Source organism: Ostrea edulis, chromosome 8 (assembly GCF_947568905.1).
Source record: "Ostrea edulis chromosome 8, xbOstEdul1.1, whole genome shotgun sequence".
NCBI lineage: Eukaryota > Metazoa > Mollusca > Bivalvia > Ostreida > Ostreidae > Ostrea > Ostrea edulis.
The window spans coordinates 45,209,794-45,226,001 of record NC_079171.1 but is presented as its reverse complement, the minus strand read 5'-3'; the positions used below and the strand labels follow the sequence as shown (position 1 = coordinate 45,226,001).

The window sequence follows — 16,208 nt, the reverse complement described above, 5'->3', positions numbered from 1 at the left end:
GTCTGTACGCAGCAAGATATTTTTCTTTGAATAGTCTCCCATAGAAGAACATGAAAACATGTCAGCTCAGAAAGGAGCGCAATTTGTACCCATGGTAATTGCAACAGACTGTTGGAATACCTGACCGTTACAGACTTACGAACATATTGTCGATGAAGAACTCCATCATCTCTTTAATATGAACTTCAGAGTACTATGTTTAACAGAGTAATTTGTGGAATGTCTGCTTGTTTGCTTTTTACCAATATTGCTGAAGAAGCGAATGTCAAAAAGTCTAGTCTTTAATTTATCTGGGAGAATGGGCGTGTAAAGTGTCGAATAAAGGTGAAGATAACGAAGAGTGATCAATTTCCTAATTCATATAAGGAATACAAAATTAGGAGTTGGACAAACACGGATCGCTAGATATATCGGAGGTACAATTAGGTGCCTAGGAGGAGTAAGCACCTGCTGTCGACCGGCCACACCCGCCATGAGCCCAACATCTTGACCAGGTAAACAGAGTATTCCATGGTCATACGTGTTGATGGTAGAACACTTTCTGGATCCAACGATGTATCTTTTTGAAAAAAAATGTAATGGATTCCACTTAATATCTACGATTTAAAGAATTTGAATTACAAATTAAAATATTCGATGAATTGCACTAATATTTACTAAGCTTTAATGAATTCCACTTTCATGGGTTTCACATAGTACCAATAAAAGTTTATACTTAGCATTAACCACATTTTCTGACCACGTGACTATATATTGGTGATACACCGTTTGTACAGGGCAAACAGTACAACGCCCCTGAAAAAGAAATAAACCTTTTAATTATAAAAGTTATAAGTCCATGAAACTTGTAAAAAGCAGTGCCTTGAAAATTGTGAGTCTAAGTAGGTCACAGTTTCTTTGGTTGATATATGAATAATTGGGATAGGGAGTCACCTAATATATTTTTGTGTATAGAGTTGAGGAAAATGAACGGTAGCAAAAGGTGGGCATACCCACCCACCCCCACCCGCCTGTTATATTACTTGGTATTGCTATCTCTTGTAAACGTGTTAACGATGTAAATGTGACATGGTACCCTTACTTAATGAAGATTCATTATATGAGGTCGTGGGATGATGTGCCTTTACCATGTAATATATACACCATTTAATAGATGCAGCCATCCTATCTATAAATGTCATCAGATCTGGGGGTTTCTCAATGCTATCTCGGCGCATTGTTTAAAAAAAAGCTTTGTATTAATTTGGAAAAAAAACGGGGAATCAGCCACTTCAACGTTCTACATAAAGAAAATTCTTCCAGTTGGAACGGGACTATTGACATGGTCTTTGTTGGAGGAAATAAATTCCCGGTATCTAATTACACGTTTTCGGGAAGAGAATGTTTAATACTGCAGATACCCAGTGCCCAACAGACTGATTTAACTCGACTAGGCGTGATCACAATAAAGGACCTCGTGCGTCTCGGCGAAAAAACAAAGGTACATGTAAGTAACCCGAACCAACCATCTTGTCATGTTCCACAGACTGCTGATAGATTGATAAGCATTTTTAATGGCATTATGAATGTGTACTTGCATTGGGAATGATATGTGAACGTTTATGAAGGATGTTGCTTCTGCTGGGGGTTACTCTCAATTCTAATGGTTCAGCTGGTATCTAATGATTTGTTAGGAGCTTTTCCGGGAGAGGATTTTGCAGACATTTTTCTTGGGGACCTTTGGAAGGATTTCCTAGGCGTTGTTTGGGGGAAGTCACGGGAATTGCTCATTGGCATTGAGTTCTTTTCACACATGTCTAAGAGTAGAGAAAATCTTTCTAAGATATAATTCATTTCCCCCAGAGAGCCATACTAGTACCACTATCGGGCTTAAACTCAGGGTCCATGGTTTTAACTATTTATGTAGAGATCTTCATGGTCATCATGACCATATATTTACTTTTTCCCACTTACGTCTGAGAGTAGAGACGGTTTTCTAGGATTTAATATATTTTTGCTATATCCATACTGTTCCCAACCCTAGAGAATGAATCTTGACCATGGGGTAATGAATTTCACAGTTTTGGTAAAGGACGTCGTAGTCGTCTCTTATATATGTGGCAATGAAGATTTTTTAAATGACATTTCTTTTGCAATGTTGGCATCATACTTTCAAAGTTAAGGATTATTCTCCTCATGCATATCTCTTATCCTTAGACGAATTTGACTCCACTTGGTGGCACTCTGTTTTCCCCTAAAATATCTCTAACAAGTTTATCGTGATTTCGGATTTCAAACATTTCGGTTGATCATCACTGAAGAGATATTATTTGTCGAAATGCGCATCTGGTGTATCAAAATTGGTACCGTATAAGTTTTACATGAATGATGGAATTAAAATGATAAATTTCACAATTTACATTCCTATTGTCCTAAAGAACTTAAAACCATAAATGGTAACACAATTTAGATTTCAAGAAAGTGAGGAAGACCGACGACAATAGGTCACCGGAGTGACTGGAAATATTTTTTAAAACCCAACAAATATTGAGCATTCGTGTCTCAATTAAATTGACATAAATTTTTATCATTATTTAAGTATTCTTGAAAATCAGTAAATGAAAGACAAATCTTAAAACCAGACGATCGGCGGACATCTCTCTCATTACGATGCTAAAATCGGGATGTATGAGATCGCGTCTGTACAGATTCCATGTGGTGATAGTGATGATCCTGTGTAGGAGAACCAGTGTGTTCACCGCAGTCTGTCGCCACATCAGACATAAATCCCTCTCCACTCCTGGCTGATCTGCTGCCAGGACATATCGCATGGGTTATCAGCTCTCCACAGTCGAAAATGTTCATCATCATACAGAGCTGCCTTTTCTCTAAACAACTCCATTTAATTTCTATACAATCGCCATATGAAAAGTGAATACAACATTGATAATCACATAACCCCTATAAGCAATACAAAATAGAGAGTTGAAAAAACACGGACCCCTGGATACACCAGGGGTGGGATCAGGTTTCTGGGAGGAGTAAGCATCCCCTGTCCACCGGTCACACCCGCAGTGAGCCCTATATCTTGATCAGGTAAACGGAGTTATCCGTAGTCAAAATCAGTGTGCCAAGAACGGTCTAACATTTGGTACGAAACAAGCCAGTCAGCATTTGACCCAATGGCAGGTTGTATTGGCAACTAGATTGTTTTAACGACCTAGATTTTGCGAAATGCCGACTCCAAACGAGACTGTTAAAACCCCTGCACTATGAACAAATTCCTAACCCATTGAGACTGTTAAAACCCCTGCACTATGAACAAATTCCTAACCCATTTCCTAACAAGACGAAGTATATTTACGTAGCAATATTCCATTATTAATCTGCATGTGGTGTTTTTATCTCTCAACTGATTCAATACGCAGTTTTGTCAATGTTTTAATATGTAATATTGATTTTTGATTTGATGTTTTCCGCCACACTCAACAATTTTTCAGTTATATGGTGGCGCCCAGTTTTTGTTGGTGGAAGAGAAAACCCAGATACAATGCACCTGGTAAGAGAGCACCGACCTTCCGAAAGTAAACTGGGAAACTTTCTCACTTACCGGCGCAAGCAGGATTCGAACCCGCGCCGACAGAGGTGAGAGGCCGTGTGATTTTGAGCGCGATGCTCTAACCACTCGGCCACGGAGGCCCCTATGTAGTATTGAACACTATTGACTGTTTGGTAGATAAAAATAAACGGCACATTATTATTTCATTTTATTTCCTGTTCATTTCATGACCATTCATAGATGCACATTTTCTTTCAATTAATGAACCTTCCTTTACTTAAAGAGGATAAAATATGTAAACAGAGTATATTTCAAAACAAACATACATGTTTGTGAAATACATGTATGTCAAATGTGAATATCAGTTCCTTTGAGAGAAAAATCAAGATCATGATATCAAATATTTCAGAATGGAACCTCCGTCTTAGCTTAGCTCAGTTAGCTATTCATAAATATTGGAAGGGGGGCTTTAAAACAATATTTTGCATCAGAAACATTAAATCTTAATCATTTTATATTAGTGGAGATACAGCTCTAAGCATTGAATTTGTTTTTAAATTATGATTGCATATACACCATTACATGTACCATTAAACTTTAATGCATCTTGTCTACTTCATTCTTAAAGTACTGGCAAAATATTTCCATAATTGTTCATTTTGTTAATATGACTGAATTCTAATTTATTAATAATTCTATTTCCATTTTCAATTATCTTTCTCTTCTGATTGGGATGTGTGAATGAGATTTTAAATGGTATACCGTACTTACCCCAAAAAAGAATATTCACATGTGTGAATGAGATTTTAAATGGTATACCGTACTTACCCAAAAAGGAATATTCAACTGAACTTACTATGTGTTTATTGAGCAGTGCATATTTAAGTAAGAAATACTAAAGCTGATAAACCATACTGTCATTATATCATTATCAAATATAAAAAGAAATTATTAAAGGAAAACCAAAAGTATAAATATAATTTAAATGCACACTCACTCAAAACTTAAAGAGTTAGCTACAATACATTGAATTATTTTGCCCAGATTAATAAATTCGGTACAATATGCAGAATTGAACAAATAAAGAAATTTTCAATGTACAGTGTAAATATCCTGTAGATGTTTGCAGAAGTTAAAGACATGTGTACACATCATGAAATAAAGATCTCAGGAAGTTGGCAGAAATTCAGTTGACCACATTATTTCCGGAATTCTAATACGTAGATAGAAAGTCCATCACCTCTCCACAAATGTCAAGACCATGACTGTCTGATTGTCTGTGGACATCAATAAGTTCTGCTAAAGTGTACTTGTCCTCGTTAGACAATGGGCATTAGCTGCAGGTAACTGTCATCATCCAAGCTGATGTCCAAAAGGGCTACAGACTCCTCCAATCTGTCTGAAGGTGGTGGTGTTTCAATGTTCTTCACACTGGTGTGTTTGTCTGCTTCTCCTTGCAATAGGGACCGATACCACAACAACAGAGGAAGCATGTTCCTTTCTGTTCTAATCATGTGATTGTTGTGAGTTTCTGCCCATTCCTTTACAGCTCGGCAATGCGTGGAACCAACACATGGTGCAAGGCCCAGCGATGGACATTGTTGTTCGTCTCCAGCACCTTCTGTTCTTCCATCATGCAGAATAACTTGTAGTATGTGTCAATGACCTTGATGAAAACATCTCTCCACTGTCTCTCAATTCTCTGGTTGTGGACTGATGGTTCAGTGATGAAGCTTCCCCTGTTTTCACCATTCACCATGTTCATGACACGTCCAACATCAACATACTCTATCCCGTGGTCTGTTCTTACTCGACTGGGTACGCCATATTCTTCCATCGCATGGACAAAGAAGCATGCAGTGGCCTTAGAGGAGTCAGTTGTTGCAGCCCTTAGGAATGAAATAAGTCTTGAATGGCTATCTATACCACCATGTACAACAATACCCCATCTGAAACAAATATAAAAAGGGTTTAGAAGATTATTTATAGCTGTGTATTTCTCATGGGAAACAGAGATAAAAAGTATGTCGACATACAGTATTTGCCTATACTATCTATACCACTCTTTCCTTTACTAAGAATGCCCTGAATTTATATATTAAATTAAGCAAAAACGTTATTAACAACTTTCTACTGGCGTCTCTTGGTATTTAGGCCAAAATTGTTGTATTTTTGCTAGCTTGTAATTCTTCTTTACATACTTCTTCATATTCACATTGGGATAAAGTAACAAGCTAAGGTTTGAGTATTATGAATAATTTTATACTCAGTCTTAAGTCATAAGTTCTTTCTAAATTTGGCCCAGAGTCATAAAAAAGTATACCTGATTAAAGAATGATGAGTATCAAGATGCCATAAGGAATTTGCAGTTGACACAGTGTATTGTCGTCTCTGGATCGTGCATGCCCATCTCATCGCTGTTCCCGCAGTATCAACCTCTGCCAAGATCTCTCTACAATTTTCTCTTCTAATCTTTATACCACTGGTCTGCAAGTATGCATGAACCTCCACTGTACCTGAAATGCACAATGAGAAATCGTTTAGAATATAAAAAATACTTTATTTTATACTATGTCCTGATTGTACAAGTCCTTATTAGTGACGTTCAAATGACACAAATTTGCAGTGCTGTACAACAGTCAACTTTGAGACATTTAGTCTTTAGATCAAGTTAAGTACATGTTACACAACTGATAAGAATGATAAGCTTAAAAAAGAACACCCTGTGCAAAGGAGTCTAAATACCTGCATTTGGATGCTCTCTGTTGTATTCCTGGACCTTTCTCCTGAGTTCCTCATCGTCAATAATGGAATACGTCCTCATTTGTATTCCATTGGCCTTGAGCGTCTTGTACAGAGTGTTTGGATGGAGAACTCCACCAAGTAAACCATCTTCAGCATTTGTTGTGATGGTAAATCCCATGTTGATCAGTTGTTTCAATTTGGAAAAGTCAATGTTGCACTCAGGCCATGAAAATTTGGTTTGGAGTTGCCTGTCCACAGAAGATACATGTATGATTCTGAATCAAATACTTTTACCTTTTGTATAATTAGAAAACAACAGAATCAGTTAACATTTTCAAACTGTGTCCATTACAAAAAAAATTTTCAATTCAAAATAACTACATTATTTGATGGATAATTTAGGAGGCTGATTGGTGCAGAGGAATAAATGACATTCCATCCCCTAGATTGTGAATTATATATAGTTTAATGCTTGCTTGTTATGCAAAATGTATAAGGAAGTAAATTTCATTCAGAGTTGACATTGTGCGTCTTTTGTAAAGAAATTGAACGCACAAGACAAGAACTTTGCAAAAATCATCGACATGAGACAATTGAGTTTTAAATGTCTAGTACCTCGATTGGATTGCTATAGACTCGAACAAAAATTGACCATTTTCATACTCCAAGTGAATACAATCTTGGAAGTTGTGGTAAATGGCTTCTATCTTAAAAAATTCTAAAAATTTAAGAAGAGGGTCCTCAATGATATATCAACAATAGGTATTATTTTATGTTAAGCACTAATTTTTAGCGTGATTATCATGTGTATGATAGAATACTACAAGCAAAGAAAATATTCTAAACATTTACTTAGAAGGCAATAGCAGTGAATTGAAACATATGCTTTACATAATATTACACATATCAGAATATATCTATACTAATACATGTAATATATACATCAAGCACTGTGATTTCTCCCCAGAATCGGTATCCAACACGACATCTGATACAATGCAAAAGGAACGCATGAAAATATGTGTTGCATAAATCTATTTCGTTCTTTATATATACTGGAAATGCAAACCAATATTAAAAAAAACAAAAAACAATCATTCTTGGCATTACTTACTAACTGGAGTCCAGAAACAGTTCCAATGAGCTACATTGTATAGAGGCGTTTATAGTAGTATACTGTATTTAAAACAACATATCTCTCTATGTCTCATATCATTGGATTCTGTGTATTTCCCCCATTAAAAATATGGAAAAAACATTATATTGTTATCTCTGGGTCATATCTCCATTTTTAGCTCTTCTGAGCCGAAGGCTCAAAGAGCTAATCATATGGCCATATGTCTAGCGTGCGGTGTGCGTCGACTTTTTGGGAAAAGGGCTATATCTCAAGAAGGCCAATTTTTGTCAAACTTGTCACAGGGTATCCTTGGCCTAAGGGCTTTCATTTGTACTAAAACTAGGGTTGTGACCCTTTAACAAGGGGAGATAATTAGGAAAATGAAAACAAAAGTAGTAGTTTCTAAAAAAAAATCTTCTCAAGAACCACTGGGCAAATTATCACCAAGCTTATGCATAAGGATAAGGATAGTTTGTAGATAAAAAAAATGTTCAAGGCATCATCCTGGGGAAAAGGGTGTGGTCTCAAGGTCACTTAAAACTTTGATATTTTGTTTCGTATAAGGACTAGGATCATTGTCAGTTGATGCATCTTAGGAGCTAATATCATGTTGTCTCAAAAGTAGGTCATGGTGACCTACTTTTTGAATTTCGCAGGTAATTATTAAATGGATTTTGATACATATCTTGGACACTTTTGAGCCTATGATCATCAAAAGTTGTCAGTTGATGGATCATGGGACCTTGAACTGTGTCATGTGAAAAGCATGCCACCATGAGCTACTTTCTGAATTTTATGGCTAATCATTTATGAATACATTTTAGGTTATTTCAGATACCGAGAGGTTTAGAATCATCAAACCTTGTAAATTGATGGATCTAGAGGGCTCGAAACATATCTATAAAAAAAGTAGGTCACAGTGACCTACTTTTGAATTTTGCAGACATTCAAATTCACATTTTCAATATTAGATGCATATTTTGGACACTATGTAAGCTAGGATCATCAAACTTTGTCAGTTAATGCATCTTGAATTTTCATAGTTTGTTGACCAAAAAGTAGGTCACCGTGACCTACTTTTGGAATTTGACGGCTATATTTTAATATTTCAGATACTATTTGACTTACAATTATCAAACTTTGTCAGTTGATGCATGTTGAGTCTTCAGAGTGTGTTGACTAAAAAGTAGGTCACCATGACCTATTTTTGGATTTTGACGACCATATTTGAATATTTTAGATACTATTTGACTTACAATCATCAAACTTTGTCAGTTGATGGGTCTTGAGTCTTCAGAGTGTGTCGACCAAAAAGTAGGTCAATGTGACCTACTTTTGGAATTTGACGTTTATATCTGAATATTTCAGATACTATTTGACTTCAATTATCAAACTTTGTCAGTTGATGCATCTTGAGTCTTTGGAGTGTGTCGACCAAAAAGTAGGTCACTGTGGCCTTCTTTTGGAATTTGACAGCAATATTTGAATACTATTTGACTTGTCAGTTGATGCATCTTGAGTCTTCAGTGTGTCGACCAAAATTAGGTCACCGTGACCTTCCTTTGGACAGTTACATTTAAATTTTTGAGTACTATTTGACTTAACATCATCAAACTTTGTTAATTGATGAATCTTGGTTAGTGAGAATTTTTGCCTGTTCTACAATGTATCAGAAGAGCGATTCTAGGCCCATGGGCCTCTTGTTTAATCAAAGCAACAAAATAGTAGTTTCTATATTTGAAGTGAAATCACATTATTTATGCCAGTAGTAAACAATTTCGAAATTGTATGGACGGTGCTAAATGGGCAGTTTTGTTTGCAAGTTGAAAACTTGACAACCGTATACAGACTATGGTAAAAAAAAACTTCCTGCCCCCACATACGTTTACACCTTTTTCATGAAACGTCCAAATTCTAGACATCCCATACCCAAACACCCGTGTGACACGTATTTCCACCACTCGTCATTACTTTGAAAAGCTCCGTTTTATTTGGATAATAATGAAGCCAAAGAAACCCTGGAGTCCACATGAAACACCTTGACATCCTGTACACAAACACCTGTATTGGTATTTCCACCCCTCGTCAGTGCGTTGTATAGTACAAACACAGACCTCAGGAGAACTCGTACCCAGGAGAACTCATACCCAGAATTTTGGGTACGAGTTCTCCTGGAGATGTCGTACCCGGGTATGAGTTCTCTTGGACAACTCATACTCATCTACATTTTATATGTGGGTAGGAGTTCTCCTGGACAAAAACTTTGTCATTTTACCAAACAAAAGTGTGGGTACGAGTTCTCCTGGAGAACTCGTACTCATCAGTATCTGGATACGAGTTCTCCTGGCGACAAAAATTGTCATTTTACTAACTAAAAGTGTGGGTACGAGTTCTCCTGGCGAAAAACTTTGTCATTTTACCAAATAAAAATATGGGTACGAGTTCTCCTGGACAAAAACTTTGTCATTTTACCAAATAAAAATGTGGGTACGAGTTCTCCTGGAGAAAAAAAGTAGACTTTTCGATATTTTTTAGAATGAAATGTTTAGATTTTAAAAAAGTATGAAACTGGGGATCTTGTTCCTAGATTTCTTTAGTACGAAGCAGATAACACAAAATTATAATATGATATATTTAATAAATATCTACAGATAAACATAATATATACATGTAAAAGAAACGCATCAATACAGAAATGTCAGACAAACTATACAGATCTACACATAGTCAACAAAACAAATGTATACACATACAAACTAAGCTTACAGAGTAATAACAGTAGTCCTAACTTGGGGAATACACACGGCCGAGCTTTTTCAGAAGGGGTTCCGTGGACAAGCCGCCTTCTTCATACTTCCCCCATACTATGGCGATCTTGGCGTGAATCTGTAAAATTGAAGCAATATATGACAATAATGAACACAACAAAACCAATAATAATTAGTTTTAGTTTAAACAATATTTATTCGTGAATAATTCGATAATAATGTTTACAAACAATGTTTTATATATGTAATAGATTGCGAAACAAGACAAAAGGCTGATATTAATTTCGCTCTAAAATAGTAAGTAGCTATTAACAAAATAGTTTTCATTTCTTTCTCTGTGCGTTAATATAACAATATTCAGTATATTTATAAAGAAATATATGAAATATGCGTACACATTAAGATTACCTTCTTGGCGGACTTCCGTTGATACCTTGACAGTTTCCCCCTCGCTGATGAGCTTTTTCTGGAGAGGGAGCAGGTCGGCTTCCTTCCTAATAAGTTCTATCAACAAATACAAGTTGACGTTGACGTGCCCCTAAAATAAAATGGAAAGTAATTATCATGTTTGCTACCTTTGCCGGATGCATTGCACTATATTCTATATTTATACCCCCCGCAACAAGTTGTGGGGGGGGGGGGGGGGGTATACTGGAATCAGGTTGTCCGTCCGTCCGTCCGTCCGTCTGTAGACACAATGGTTTCCGGACTCTAAAGCATTATCCTTTCCACCTACCGTCACCATATCATACATATGGACTACCCATGGGATGAAGATGTTCCCTACCGATTTTGGGGTCAAAAGGTCAAAGGTCAAGCGCACTGGACATCGAAGTAGCAATATGGTTTCCGGGCTCTAAAGCGTTATCCTTTCCACCTACCGTCACCATATCATACATATGGACTACCCATGGGATGAAGATGTTCCCTATCGATTTTGGGGTCAAAGGTCAAACGCACTGGACATCGAAGTAGCAATATGGTTTCCGGGCTCTAAAGCGTTATCCTGTCCACCTACAGTCACAATATCATACATATGGACTACCCATGGGATGAAGATGTTCCCTATCGATTTTGGGGTCAAAAGGTCAAAGGTCAAGCGCACTGGACATCGAAGTAGCAATATGGTTTCCGGGCTCTAAAGCGTTATCCTTTCCACCTACAGTCACCATATTCATACATATAAACTACCCATGGGATGAAGATGTTCCCTATCGATTTTGGGGTCAAAAGGTCAAAGGTCAAGCGCACTGGACATCGAAGTAGCAATATGGTTTCCGGGCTCTAAAGCGTTATCCTTTCCACCTACCGTCACCATATCATACATATGGACTACCCATGGGATGAAGATGTTTCCTATTTATTTTGGGGTCAAAAGGTCAAAGGTCAAGCGCACTGGACATCGAAGTAGCAATATGGTTTCTGGGCTCTAAAGCGTTATCCTTTCCACCTACTGTCACCATATCATACATATGGACTACTCATGGGATGAAGATGTTCCCTATTGATTTTGGGGTCAAAAGGTCAAAGGTCATGCGCACTGGACATCGAAGTAGCAATATGGTTTCTGGGCTCTAAAGCGTTATCCTTTCCACCTACAGTCACCATATCATACATATGGACTACCCATGGGATGAAGGTGTTCCCTATCGATTTTGGGGTCAAAAGGTCAAAGGTCACGCGCACTGGACATCGAAGTAGCAATATGGTTCGGTTTGTCATGCCATTTGTTTTTTACACTCAGAAAAGAGGTAGTTTATACCTATTACCAACACCCTTTGGGAGATTGGGGTAAGCGGGGGGTATTCTTAGTGAGCATTGCTCACAGTACCTCTTGTTTTATTAAGTATTCTTTACAGTAATTTATTTTAAAATAGCTTTGTTTTATCCCCACTATATTAAAAATTCAACTACCTGTGCCCTGTCAACATTCATCCGAGTATGTCACCCCTCTGTATCGTTGTTGGTCCGGATAGTTGGCTTGTATACGGACCAGGACTCGATGGGCCACACGGTGCTTGTCATCCACGTGTCCTCCACATAGCACAGGAGGTCCAAGAGGAGGGGTTGTTGGACAGTCGACAGGACAAGGTGGTCAAACGCTGCCTGAATATGTTCTGCGGGCAGGAGTGGGAGGGCCATCACCTTGCGTACAAACTGGTTGATGTCATCTCACTCCTGATATGGAATCTGTAAGAAATCAAACAGTCATTAATCATATAATAATGTAATCTACATATATTTAATTGGTTATTCAAATATTTTACTTCATTTCCAATTAGATTTATTTCCGTTGCGAAGACTGTTGGATTAACATACTTGGGAGTCCGAAGTTCTGCACTTTCTGGAACATTGCCTTGCTCCAATGAAAAGCGCATCCTGTGATAGAGGTGTCGGGGGAAAACACGCCTCAGAGCTTTCCATATCCCCGCTTCGAAGTCTACCATAAATGAACGCACGGTAGGTTCCTGTGAAAGGTGCTGGATGAGGGTCCGCAAAACCTTAGAGGTAAAATCATGAATTAAAAGAGAAATAGAGAAAAAGTGTAGGTCGTTTCAAATCAAAACACTGTTTCAATTCTATTGAGAATATATTTTTTTATTGATAGATTTTTAAAAACAATTGTCCTCATCTGTAGTTATAATGTACGTTATAATAAGATTTGCATATCATACCATCTTATAGTCATTTGCACGTTTGCCGGACATCATGGCAAATGCCAGTGGGACCTGTTTCATCGTGTCGTCGGCACGGATGAAGGCATGGATAGATACGAGCTGGACAAAAGGCTTCTTAACCAGCTTGAATGTCCCGTCGATAAACCAGCTCTTAACTTTTGAAAGGGTGCCCAGCTGTTCGTCTGTGGCGAAGAGGAGATGTTGACGATCGTCTACCCTGATGTCGTCCCTGTAGAATCCATGCCTAATGAAGTCGGCGGCAAACTGAAAGAGACAAAATATTGTTACTTTTGCATGAGCTATAATGAATACCATGCCATGGAAATCCTTGCAGTGTAATTATATATAATCATATATTTTCTAATCAATTATATTAACTACTATTTTAATTGATTACAATTTCATTAGGATATTTTACGCATAGCCAACCAGAGACGGAGCATTTGCATATTATGTCTCTTTTTACACCTGATCTCCACGTAGTTATACGCCTGCATTGCTTATTTGGTTTCAAGTCAGAATCCACCTGGTTATCAATGAAATTACGCCAGGTTTACGTGTACTTCCCAGGCGTACCATTTCAGACAGGCCATCCACACTTCACAAAATAATTTGTAACTTAAAAATTTAAAGTATTTTACCCCCAACTTTTTTTTCGATAGTTACTTACATGTTATATATTTCAATCGTACTTAGGGTAGTAAGCTGCAGGCGTCGACACAGCCAGAGAGAGAAATACAGATGGGTGGATCTCATTATAATTATCAAGGCGTCAGTAATTTCAGCTTCATTTATACAAAAATTAATGAGTGACAGAAAACGTTTTGTTTGTTCGATTTTACTAAAAATTATCCGGTGTTGTTTAATAACCTTTTCCCATTGTCATCTCCCCCCCCCCCGAAAATATAGCTGTATGCTGTATAATAGCCCCCCCCCCCCCATTCCGGAAAACGGGCATGGGATCCCCCTCACCTTTCATAGCCAGATTACCCCTACGGAAAACTTACTAAATAGTAGATCCCCTCTTCTCTCCATTCCGATAATGTTTATGGCCGATCATACTTTGCAACAGTTTGTATTCTTTGATAAGACATCGATTGATTATGATAAATGTGTATTCCAAGATGAGGACATCAGTTTCGATTTTGGAACTTATACGTTAACCGCTTAAAATAAGCGCTGAGGTATGCGTAATGGTAACAGGAAATGCTGTATTACAATGTCAAGTCAAATTCACCCCCCCCCCCCCCAAACACAACTTCAGTTGCTATTTGAACTGTAGTTTGTTATTAATATGTCCTTTCTATGTATTTAATTATTCCTAAGGGTTGTTTTAAATTGTTTTATGTTACTAGGGTAATTATATCATTACATTAGGCGCTATATATCAATAATAATAACTATGCATTTTAATTATGACACTAGAATATTTTATTCACATGTACAGTTTGTGCACATTGATTTTAAATTATCTTTTCCATCACATTTGTAAAGCGCTTTAGAGAATCTTTATGATAGGACGCTATATAAATTTTTTAAGTACAATTATAATGTCGAGAGTTCGAACCCTTGGATATATATCAAATGTTTTTCCCCAGTTCTGTCAAATATTTTGAAGATTTTTTTCCCGTAATATATCTTCATTTTCGTTGTACAAATGTACACATGAGTGTATTGACGGTTTTTGACACCACGTCATATGGCTGGAAGCTGGAAAATCAAACAAGAGTCCGAGAATTATTGTTAATTGCCTGCTAAGATACTATGAAGTTAATGAAAATCTTTGAAACTGAGCTGAGCTAAACACAGATGGAAGAGGATGGGTGAGCTGGACGTGATATACAGTATTTCATTCTCCCTTACTTCGTTCGTCCGAATATGAATTAGTCAAATGCTGATTACCAAAAAATAAACTCATCTGGTATCAGTAGGATGGCGGCTTGCTAGAACTTCATTATTCTTTAGAAACGTAAACATATCATAATTTTTCAACAAGAAAGATGATTATCAAAAATAAAACAAAAGGTACATAGGTCTCATTAGTTACTTAAGACAGAGATTTTAACTCATATGTACATATTCACATATATTATATCATAAACAAGTCTAAATCAACATTATGATCTTTAATTCACGCATTGTCCCAAAGATGCTCAAGAAGAAGTTAAAATGATGACGGACGACCAACTGCAATATGTCACCTGAGACCTAATAAATCGTACAAACTATTTTCTAAATCGTACAAACGACCTTTTAAATCGTTTCTACGAATTAATAAATCGTATGTAAACGATTTTCTAAATCGTAGATACGATTTTCTAAATCATAGATACGATTTTCTAAATCGTGGAAACAACTTTCTAAATCGTAGAAACGATTTTCTAAATCGTAGAAACGACTATAAACTAAATCGTAAAGTAAAGTAAAAGTAAAGTAAATTTTATTTAATACTATATACATTCAACATGTCAAATACAAGCTCTGTAGAGCTTTTTAACCGACTATCACATTCAAGTAGATCAAGGACAAAGACACAGAGCATGCGTGTACACATATACACAGACATGTAATCTTTTTGTATAAATGAAACGACTTTTTAAATCGTTTCTACGAATTAATTAATAAATCGTATGTAAACGATTTTCTAAATCGTAGATACGATTTTCTAAATCGTAGAAACAACTTTCTAAATCGTACAAACGATTTATTTTGATTTTTTTTCTGCTAGGTGAAATTGGCGCGAATACGCCGTCGTAGTACCGGAAAGAGTGTACGTACACATTTTCAACAACAACAAAAATCCTTGTCAAAACGTTCTGGAGTTTATTTGTTCACGCCCCCCCCCCCCCCCCCCCCCCAATGAAAAATTCCTCGATCCTGGAAGTAGTGCGTTCTCCGTTATGCTCTGGATTGTAAATGACTAGGCCCTACTGTGGTAGTGTGAGTGACGTGGCATTCCTACTAGCTCTGGCTAGTGGGTTAATCCTTTAGCTCGATTGGTAGAGTGCTGGACTTGAGTGCCAGGGACCCGGGTTCAAATCCCATCAGAGGCATAAAAATGTCTGTTACACTACACATTTTATAGTCTTGCCCCAGCCCCCGCCACTCACTGATCACGCGTTTTATGAAATACTTTCTCCTTTTATAAGTTCTATTGATTTTCTTACGATATCTAAAATGATGTGTTCTCCAAAGCTGAAGCAAAATAATCGTGCATGCGTTGTACTAAAGAATAAAAAATCTAACTCTAACAGGTAGGCACGTATGCTTACATACTGTCAATGAGGACCAAAAATACATCGGGTCGAAATGATTACGGAACGAAACTACGAGGGTCCGTGTCACCAGTAAAATTCAATCGG

The 16,208-nt window shown here is 37.1% G+C and overlaps 1 pseudogene; it reads right to left on the bottom strand.

Annotated features, from left to right (window-relative positions):
- Positions 1 to 10,079: 10,079 nt before the first annotated feature.
- On the bottom strand, positions 10,080 to 12,313 carry LOC125661376 (uncharacterized; annotated as a pseudogene).
- Between the last annotated feature and the right edge of the window lie 3,895 nt (positions 12,314 to 16,208).